We start from the raw sequence: 11192 nt of genomic DNA on the forward strand, positions 1-11192 counted from the left end.
GTAGTGTAGTATCAAAACCTTGTCTCTAAATCCAAAAATGTCCATTTTATTTATCTCATTCAAAATAACCATCAAAAAAATTTACCCATTTTGGATAATCCCCTTATCTTTTTTTTTTTTTTCTGTTAAGAAAAAAATCTTTCGACATTTTTACATTCTTTTTTCCAGTTACTCAACCTAATTGACATTAATTATTCTAAGATTTTATTAACATCTCTAAAACCATTAATGGGAAAGGAAAAACATAAATGTAGCTTTTTAAACCAGTTTTTTTAAAATAAGTTCTTAGATTAACCATTAGATATATTTTCTACCTTTAAACTTGATTTTAATAGGTACCAATAAAACGGCTGTTTATAATGAGAGCTCTTTCAACTTTCACCAATTTAAAAGTTTTCCAAATTAAGGGATCCATCATATGGCCATCAATTTATATATATATAGTGATTTTAAACGAATAAGATGAAGAGGGTTTTCCAAATGAGAGTAGGGGTGCTGCCTAAAATAACTCAAAAGTTTACTCTCCAAAAGGTAAAGCAGTTCATGGTCCAGACTGATGCAACAAAGGTTAAGATGGCAAAATGCCTGAAAATTGGTACAAAGGATTGTTGAGAATCCCAATTTATTTGTGTGGCCACCATATGTACACAATACTTGTACCTTTTGCATGGCAGAGTCCAAATTTTCCATTAAAAACAAAAAGGAAACACATATATACATACATACACACACATAAAACACCCAGCGAAAGATAAAACGTTTATATTTCAAGGACACAGGAGGAGAAATCCAAGTTCCCCCTAAAAGGGTTTTGGTTTTTATAAGTCCAGAATTCCAAAAAATGTTTTTATCTGGCCTGGTTAGTTACTTTAAGAGGGAGGTTTTTTGTTAATTCCCAATTAAATTTGTAAGTTTTGTATGTATATAAACCTGGCTGGGGTATTAGTTGGAGGCTGGCAATCTGTCATTTCTTTATCTTTTTTTCCTTTTCTTTCTTTCTTTCTTTCTTTCTTTCTTTCTTTCTTTCTTTCTTTCTTTCTTTCTTTCTTTCTTTCTTTCTTTCTTTCTTCCTTTCTTTCTTCCTTTCTTTCTTCCTTTCTTTCTTTCTTTTCTTTCTTTCTTTCTTTCTTTCTTTCTTTCTTTCTTTCTTTCTTTCTTTCTTTCTTTCTTTCTTTTCTTTCTTTTCTTTCTTTTCTTTCTTTTCTTTCTTTTCTTTCTTTTCTTTCTTTTCTTTTTTGAAAGTCCTTTTCCCCATTCTAAGGTAGGGTTGTCAGAATAAAATTGCTAGTAGGTTTTCCCGCAGGGACAACTCTATGGCATGAAGTCTTTGCCTATACCACTCCTGCAAGTTTCTCAGTCATCCGAGAAAACTGTTACCAGCCAGGAAGGGGGTCCCATTTTTGGAGTTGAAAGGTTCCTCATAAGAGTTTTACTTTTATTCTGAAAAATTCAATGGAGGTAACCAAATTGAGGAAAACATTAGACCAGCCTCTTACCTAACCACTCAGTCCTGACCCCAGTGTCTTTCAACATGGACCCAGTCTGGATGTCTCCACTGGGTATTTTCCTGGTATCTTTCAACCAGCCCCACCTTGGACGTCTCCTGAAGATGGGTGTTTCCCGTTATATTTCAACCAGGCCCCACCCCGTATGTCTCCACTGGGTGGGCTATTCCCCCCCAGTATCTTTCAACTGGAGGGCCAGGTACCTGGATACACCGCCAAATAAAGCTCAGGATTATCACCCAATATGGGAGATCCGAGAACCAAGATAGACTCACCCAAATTCATCTGGGCTCCCCGAGGAGGTGGATGGGCGCAAAGGGCCACTGCTGGTACCAAGGCTCCGGATACTCGGAGAGTTCAGGTGGAGAAAGTCTGCTCTGGGTCCCTTCGTGGTGTCCAAAACTGTTGACTGAAATACATGCGCAGCCTAAAAGTTAAGAGTTATGTTTATTTGGCGGGAGGACTCGAGCCGGGATGACAGCCTCTCAGATCGCTCGGAGGGACTGCTCCGAAGAGGTTGGGGAGGAGCTAGGATATATAGGAGCTTTACAACAAAGACCAGGTAGTTGGAACAATAAAACATTGTTATCTAAAGAAAGCCAGGTATGTCAAGTTAAAGAGTTTAGTGATTTTCTATGTATCATTTGGGCTCACTGGATTCATTCTTTAGACAAGCACCTAGCTATCTAGGGCAAGTATCCTGTCTTTTCTTATTCTCATTCTGTTCAGAGGGCACTGTTGTGAGTGGCTGTAGAGGCTGGTCTTCAGGCCTGTCCTCGCTGGGGGATGGCGGCAGCCGCTGATGACTTGGTTTCAGCATTATTTGTTTACTGACATGGTTGCAGTATTTTCATTCACATTGTAGTATTTTCATTCACAGACTGACTGTGGATAATCTGGAAACTTGGAAAGGAACCGAGATAGAATTACTGCAGGTACCTTCTACTTTAATATTCCGTGTGCAAACATAAACACGGATGAAGCATACATTTGAATTTGGTGGTGTAGGGAAGGGTTTCTGCACATTACAGGAGAAGGCAAGGCAGAATTCCTCTACTTTGTTGGCAGGGATATGGGTCCACCTGTCTTTTCTGTAGCAGTTTCTGAGAGCAGCTTATGGTAATTAACAAACATTGACAAACGGTGGCACACATTGCATTTAAGAGCTGGCCTGTGCAAACTTGTGTATTGGACAGGTGGATTGGAGAGAGATGTAGCCCAGGCCTGGGCTCAGATACAGGTTTAAATCGCCATTTCCTCACCAAAGGGCCTTGGACTAGAGCGTAACCTCCCTTAATCTGTTGGTGAATCTGTGAAATGTGCATTATAATATTCGTTTCTTCCTGGGTTTGTTGTAAGTTGTAAACAGTATTATAACACTCATGAAACACTTAACAAACAGGCACTTAGCAGTGTTCACTGTGTCTGTCCGCCCCGCTTAGCGTGTGTCACAGCCGTAAAGGTAGCATGTGCCTGTTGAGGATGCACTGGTAGCCCCGTGAATAGGTTGTGAATTTGGTGATTTCCTTTAATCCTTGAAACTCTATATGCCATGGGCAGTTATTTTCATGGACAGATGAGGAATCTCAGGGTAAAGAAGACTGTGTAATTTGCCCAAAGTCAGACCATAATTTTGGGTGCTGGGGCCTCGGTTCAGCATGGGCCCCTGGGCCTTCTGCCCTCTCCGTTCAGCCCCAGAGCCAGACGTGGGGTCGCCTGTCTCCCAGCCCAGAATATCCAGTAGGCAGCAACACAAACCTGGACCTGTGCTGCTTAAGCAAAACTCCGGAGGGGAGGCAGGTACTAAGGGGATAAATGTAAAAACAGACGACTGCAAAGTGTGATCAGCTCTGAGAAGGAAAGGAACACGCCTCACCACGCAGAGGTGGGAGCTTTCCCTTCGGGGCTGCTCTGGGGGCGTTCATCTCAGCTAAACAAACTCCGGTCCTGCACCAACGCAGGAAGGCAGGGCACGTGTGACCAGGTTGACTTGGCCTCGTTGATCATACTCATTCCCCATTCAGCGGCAGCTGTCATGGGCACTTACCTAGTAAACAGATGTCGGCCATAATCATCACGCACCTTGCTTAGTAGTTTTATTGGCCTCACATTTGAGATGAGGTAATTGAAACTGGGGAGTTTGTTGCATGCCCGTGATTACCTTGGAAATACCCCCACTGGTCTTTCAACCTAGACTGGTGTGGCTGTTATATCCCAGCCCTGTGAATGGCATCGTGTAGCTTCTACCAAGTGGCGCAAATGACTGACATTGATTTTTCTTAATTCATAGGAAATGGTATGTGACAATAAGAGAAAAAGGTAGTCAGAAATTGTTTGGAAAACTAGAACAAAATCCAATTCTTCCCCAGCTGGGGAAGCGTACCCAGTGTCACTCACCCCACTCACTGCCTGGCATCTCCTCCCTGCCGACTCCGTGTTCCGAAGCCACTCTGAGCCTTTGAAGAACATTTTGCCTCATGACACTGTTGACTAGGACCTGCGGCCTCTCTGTCCCTGGTTAACTCTCTCTTCAAAGCCATTTAAATTTTATGCAGGCTCCTCAGCTCAGATGTAAGAATAGCCTCTTTAAACTTCTTGATGCAGCTCCTTAGTGAAGATCTTTCGAAGGAAAACTAGCCAAAACCTGGGAGGTATGCACACAGTGACTGCAACCTCAGCACTTTGTGAAGTTCAGAATCAGAGGGGTGGGAGACTCAGGAAAGGCTTTTTAAGGTAGAAAGGGGAAAGTGAAAGGACGCAGGCTGTGTGAGACTGAAGCATCTCGGTCCCAGCTAGCAAGGCAGCTGCGTTCAGGATGGTATGTGAGGAGTACAGAGTTCTCACAAAGAAAGAAGTGGTGGGATGTGAGGGAGGACAGATAGATTCTTTACTAGGGAAGGAAAAAGTGCGCTGAAAACTTCCTGGTTGAATAAGAGGACTGTGACATGATGTGCTTGAATTTTGGAGAGAAGGGTTTTGTGGGGACAGGCCTAGGAGAACGCTGTCTGGTAGGGGGTCAGCACAACAGGGAACCACAGAGAACAGGGCCGACCTCAGGGCCCCTGCTGGGGGAGGGGCTGCCCACCATTTTGAGCTCTGGGGGCTGCTTCTGTCCCTTAGCTGGGGCCTCAGAACTCCCTTCATATCCCAGTCCTGTTGATACAAGAAAACAGATGTGGGGCATGAGAAGGGCTGTGTCCCAGACTTTGGTTGAGCCCCTGGAATGTGCCCCACCAGACGTGGGTCCTTGGCTTCATGCAGGAAAGATTTCAAGAGCAAGCCACTGTTGAGTAATGGTAGATTTATTCACGGAGACACATTGAAAGGCAAGAGAAAGGCCACGAGTTGTGGGGTTCGGGTGCTCAGATTAAAAGTAGGTACACACTCCACAGACAGAGTGTGGGCCTTCTCGGAAGAGGGAGAGAGAGTGGTGACCGCGAGGTGGCTCTGTGTTGCTCGTTTTCTTCGGCTTGGTTGTTTCATATGCTAATAAGTAGACTGAGCAGCCTAAGGGCAAGGGGCTGGGATTCCCAGGGAGTTGGCCATTTCCCACCCTGTGACCTTTTGTGGCTAGCCTTGGGATGGCCATGGTGCCTTGGGGCATGTTATTCACCATGTTACTATTACAATGGGTGTATAATGAAGCTCAAGCTCTGCTAGAAGTTATATCTCTTCATCTTGAGCCTCAAGGCCTATTGGGGATTGAATCCTTCACCATTTTGATGTTAATTGTTGTGGCCTTCCTTGAATGGCTGTGCTCTGCCCCCTTCCATCCTGTCTCACTGTGATGACACAGAGAGAGCAAAGGCCGGGCCCTACCCGTGCTCCTGCATTTAACAGGGGGAGGGGTGATGTGGGCTGAGGATGACTCTGAGTGGTGAGAAGGGTGTTTCAGATTTTCCCACGTGGGACATGGGGACCTGCCAGCAGCCACTGCAGATTTATCTCACGGGCATTATCGCTTGTGTCACTCATTTGTTTCTATTTTTCTTTTTTTTTTAAGTATTTAATCTAAATTTAATATCAGGTTTTTTTAGGAAACAAATTTATCTTTTTCTTTTCTTTGGGGCTCTTTAGGAGGTAGGTAATTAGGTGTATTTATCTGTTCGTGGAGGCCCTGGCACTTGAACCCAGGACCCCGTGCACGCTAAGAACACGCTCTACCACTGAGCTCTACCACCCGTCCCATCATCTTTTACTTTCTGCTTTAGCTGCCAAGAATCTTACAGCTGAATTTCTAGTCGGCCTTTAACACTTACCCTAACTTCATGGCATTCATTTTTATGACTTTACCTTCCCCTGGTTTCATTTAAGTATTCAATCTCCATTTTGTCTTCACTCTCACTTTTGTCTTTTTGTTGTTATGGTTGTTAAGCTGTGTTTAAAAAAATTGTTTAATTTCTCTTTTAGCAGGAGGCTGAAAGTAAATAAATATGTAAACAAACTTATCACACTTAAATATTTTATACTTTCTAAGCTGTTTAGTAGTTACTTAAAAACCGAATTGAATACTAAAGTGATAAAATTTTTAAAGTATTTTTTAATTTTTTATAAAGGTATAGCTGATTTACAGTATGATACAAGTTTCAGGTGTACAATAGTTGCACAATTTTTATTTTTATGTTCCATTTATAGTTATTGTAAAACATTGGCTATATTCCCTGTGTTGTAAGATACATCCCTGTAGCGTGTTTATGTTAGATGGAGCAGTTTGTATAAGAAAGCTGGGTAACGCAGAGTCTGGGGAGTGGCTCTGTCTAACCCATGTTCATGGTCACCCTTCCTGTCAGAGCCCAGGCCCACACTCCTCTCTGCAGGGGAGCGAGTGGAGGCAGCCCTCATCAGCGCTGGCACCACCCTCTGAGTGGCAGTGACAACAGTGACTGTCTGTGGACATGCAAATTGTTGTTCCAGGAGCTTTACATGCATTTCTGCATTTAATAATTAAAGCCATCCTGTGAGGAATCATTTTATGTTTTTAATGAATAATACATTTTATTTTGATTTTGATAGACTTCAAACCTCCAGAAAATGTACTGGAATAGTACAACAAACGCTTAGAGACAGTTCACCTAAAAGGGCACTATTTGCCCTTTTGTGTCTGGCTTATTTTAGTATAAACTTTCAAGGTCCATCCATGTTGTAGCCTCAATCAGTAAATTATTCTTTGGATTTGATAATATCTTTTTTCTTTTTTTCGTTTTTTGTCTATTTAAAAATATTTTCATTGAATTCTAGTCAGTTTATAATGTTGCATCACTTTCTTGTGTACAGCACAACACTTCATTTATATAGGAACATACCTGTATTCATTTTCATATTCTTTTTCAACATAAGTTACAATAAGATACTAAATATATTCTCCTGTGCTATACAGTATAAACTTGCTGTTTACTCTATACATACTATCTGCAAATCTTGAACTCCCAATTTATTCCTTCCCACACCCTCTCCCCTCTGGTAACCATAGTTTGGTTTCTATGTCTCTGTGTCTGTTTCTGTTCTGAAGATAAGTTTATCTTTTTGTTTGTTTGTTTTTTCTTTTTTTGTTTGTTTTTTTTTTTTTTTTTTAGATTCCACATGTGAGCGATATCATATGGTATTTTTCTCTCTCATCCTGGGTTACTTCACTTAGAATGACATTCTCCAGGTCCATTCATGTTGCTACAAATGGCATTATTTTATTATTTTTTAATGGGTGAATAGTAGTCTATTGTACAAATATACTACAACCTCTTTATCCAATCATCTGTCAGTGGACATTTAGGTTGTTTCCATATCTTGCTATTGTAAATAGTGCTGCTGTGAACATTGGGGTGTAGGTGTCTTTTTGAATTAGGGTTCCTTCTGGATATGTGCCTAGGAGTGGGATTGCTGGGTCATATGGGAGGTCAATTTTTTGTCTTTTGAGGAACCTCTATACTGTTTTCCACAATGGCTCCACCAAACTGCATTCCCACCACAGTGTAGGAGGGTTCCATTTTCTCCACAGCCTCTCCAGCATTTATTGTTTGTGAACTTCTGAATGATGGCTATTCGGAATGGCGAGATGTGATATTTGATTGCAGTTTTGATTTGCATTTCTCTGATAAATATATTGAGCATTTTTTCATGTGCCTATTGGCCATTTGTATGATTTCATTGGAGAAAAGTTTCTTTAGCACTTCTGCCCATTTTTGGATTGAATTGTTTATTTTTCTTTCTTATGAAGTGTAAAAGCTGTTTATATATTCTGGGAATTAACCCCTTGACAGTCTCATATATTGTAAATATTTTCTCCCATTCCATAGTTTGTCTTTTTGTTTTGCTTACTGTTTCCTTTGCTGTGAAAAACCTTGTAAGTTTAATTACATCCCACTTGTATATTTTTGCTTGTATTTCTATTGCTTGAGTAGACTGCTCTAGGAGAACATTGCTGAGATGTATGCCAGATGTTTTCCTTATGTTCTCTTCTAAGAGGTTTATAGTGTCTTGTCTACATGTTTAAGTCTTTAAGCCATTTTGAATTTATTTTTGTGTATGCTGTGAGGGAGTAGTCTAACTTCATTGATTTACATGCAGCTGTCCAGTTTTCCCTACACCATTTTCTGAAGAGGCAGTCTTTACTCCATTGTATGTTCTCACCTCCTTTCTCAAAGATTTAATGACCAAAAGTTTGTGGGACTATTCTTGGTAATTTTGTTTATCCGTTCATTGATGGATGGATATTGTTTGTAACCTTTGGCTACTCTGAATGATACTGCCATGAATATTGATGTGCAAGTTTTTGTGAGAATATGTTTTCATTCTGTTGGCTGTACAGTTGGCCCGCCATATCTGTAGTTTCCACTTCATGGATCCAGATGGCTGATTGTAAAGGGACTCGAACATCCTTGGATTATGGAATCCAGGATGGGGTGTTCCTGAAACCAACCCCCCGAGGATACTAAGGGATGACTCTACATGTAGGAGTGAAATTGCTGAGCCATATAACTCTAACCTTTTGAGGAAACAACAGACTTCTCCAAAGAAGTTGCACCATTGTCCCTTTCCACTGGCCGCATATGAGGTATCTCTGCCTCCTGAACAACACTTGTTATTGTGCATGTTTTGATTATAACCATCCTGGTGATTGTAAAATAAGATCTCATTTTCATTTTGATCTGGCTACTGATGCTGAGCTTCTTTTCATATGCTTATTGGCCATTTGTGTATTTTTTTAAATCCTTGGAAAATTTAAAAATTGGGTCGATTTTCTTTGTATTGTTCAGGTGTAAGCATTTGTTATATATCCTGAATACTAGTCTCTTATTAGATACATGCTTTGTAAAATTTTTCTCCTATTGTGCAGATTGTGCTTTCACTTTAGTTTTTTTAAACATTAAAACAATTTCTTTACAGGTGAGGTAATTAGATGTATTGATTTATTTTATTTTTCTTGCTAAGCATGCACTCCATCAGTTGAGATACCCCCTTCCCCTGTCATTTCACTTTCTTGATGATGTCCTCTGTAAAAAAAAAGGTTTTAATTTTGATGAAGTCCAGTTTATCTGCTTTTTTCTTCTATCACTTGTGCTCTTCGTATTGTATCTAGGAAACCAAAGCCTATCCTAGGAACACAAACATTTATACTGTGTCTTCTTTTAGAAAGTTTATAGGTTTAGTTTTTTCGTTTCTGTCTCTGATCCATTTTGAATTAAATTTTATTTGTTATATAAAATATGGGGGTCAAGATTCCAGATTCATTCTTTTGCCTGCAGATACCCAGCTTTCCCTGCACCATTTGTTGAATAGACTATTCTTTCCATGGAGTGTTGTTGGCACCCTTGTGGAAAACTGACTGTAAATGTAAGTTTTTTCCCCCTGGGATTTTATTGTGTCTCATAGATTTATTTTTCCAAACTTATGCCAGTACCATACTGACTTAGTACTTTAGCTTTTTAGTACCCTTTAAAGTGAGTCCTCCCACTTTGCTCTGCTTCTTCAAGATTGCTTTGGCTGTCCTGGGCCCCTTGCACTTCCATATGAATTTTGGGATCAGTTTTTCAATTTGTGCAAAGAAGTCAGCTGGAATTTTGATAGGGATTCCACTGAATTTGTAAATCACTTTGGGGAGTCTTAACATTTTTAACAATATTGTCTACCATTCCATCAACATGGGATATCTTCCATATATGTAGATCTTTTAAAATTTTTTTGGTGATACTTCAAATTATTCAATGTACAAATCTTGTAAATTTTTGTTATATGTATCTCTCATTTGATTTTTAATGCTGTTGTAAGTGGAAAGTCTGAGCTTCTTGAGGGTAGGACTATATATCAATTTGTTTATTTCTAGGATTTCTATGCAGCAACTACCCTAGGTTTATATTTGCTACATAAATCTATCCACAACTCTTCCCACCCCCATGTTATAAGAAACCAAGACCCAGGTTAAGCTACCTGAACACCTATGTGGAAGTGAGAAATGAGACCCTTGGGTGGGGCTTTGTGAAGATGATACTGAGAGCTTATTTAGGATGGCTTCATCTTAATTTCTTTTAAACAACACTTTCGGTGTAGTCAGATACATTAAGAACATGCCCTTTTGATTTGCAGAGGAGCTAAGACTATTATCAAATAATTTCTAGAGAGAGTGTTGTACTTGAAATCTAATTTGCATCAATCTTTGAAGATTTAGGTTTCAGGAGCTTTGACTAAAGGACACCTGTCTTTATTCATTAGTGACAATTAAATGCTCAAGCAACATGTAATAGTCTGAGAAACTGCCCCCGCCCTGTAGTGCTGGGTGGCTGCAGCTGTAAACGGAGTCAGCGCTTACATTTTCCAGTATGTTGTGCTGATGTGCTCAAAGCGGTTCGTCCAAAAGTGTGTCTGTAGTCTGTTGGACATAGCCATAAAACATTGAGTTAAGGTTGCTGGAATGCATTATATTCTTATTAATAGTAATCAAGCACATATAGAGTGCTTACTGTATGTTGGGAATTGTCCCTCAGCCTCACATGAATATTATTTCTCCTAAAACCTCACATATTTCCTTGTTATTCTCACTTTACAGATAAGGAGACTGAGAATTAAGTCTTCTCTCTTTTGGGGGGAGCTCATTATCAATGACGGGAAGTTGTAAGGAAAAAGATATTGATTCATCCTGAGAAAACATTTTCCTGAGAGTCAGCAGTGAAGAAGGTGGACACTGAAGAAGGTGATCATTGTTCGATTGAGACGAGCCCCGGGTTGTACGGAGTCAGCATCCCTGTCCTGGACACAGCCAGTGTAGAGCTGCGTGGTGGGTGAGGCGGCGAGGCCGCGCAGGGAACGCAGATGCCGGGCCGTTGGGCTGTGCTCAGTCCCGGTGGGGCTTTCTCCTAAGGGCAGTGGACAGTCATTGACAGATTTTAAGTAGGGGAGTGGGGTGCTCTCGTAGATCACTTTTGTCTTGTAGAATGCTTAGAAACATTTAGAAGGCTCAGCAGGAGGTGATGTGATGAGTCAGATTAGGGTGGCTGCCAGGTGTAGGAGTGTAGAATTTTCAAGTGGTTTTCAGTCCCAGTTTTGTGGCTCAGTATCCGTGTCACTTTGGATGATGCACTCAAGGAAGAGAAACAATTTATCTAATCAATAAAAGCAGTGATGTACCGACCTCCCAGGACTGCTGTGGAGATCCAGTGAGATAACGTGTGCACAGTGTGCAGCAAGGTACCCAGCACA

At 40.7% G+C, this 11192-nt stretch overlaps 1 protein-coding gene across 16 annotated transcripts in view; it reads left to right on the top strand.

Annotated features, from left to right (window-relative positions):
* Positions 1-11192, top strand: part of LOC141574964 (trafficking protein particle complex subunit 9-like) — a 147852-nt gene that overhangs the window by 70063 nt on the left and 66597 nt on the right. For 15 of the 16 annotated variants that reach the window (XR_012502123.1, XR_012502126.1, XR_012502127.1 and 12 more), the window contains 3 exons: positions 8308-8553; positions 9245-9332; positions 10543-10686. The gene's annotated coding sequence lies outside the window, so the exon portion shown is untranslated. The remainder of the gene's footprint in view (positions 1-8307; positions 8554-9244; positions 9333-10542; positions 10687-11192) is intronic. The other variant, XR_012502116.1, reaches the window with a different exon arrangement.

This window comes from Camelus bactrianus, chromosome 25 (assembly GCF_048773025.1).
Source record: "Camelus bactrianus isolate YW-2024 breed Bactrian camel chromosome 25, ASM4877302v1, whole genome shotgun sequence".
In the NCBI taxonomy this organism is placed as follows: Eukaryota; Metazoa; Chordata; class Mammalia; order Artiodactyla; family Camelidae; genus Camelus; species Camelus bactrianus.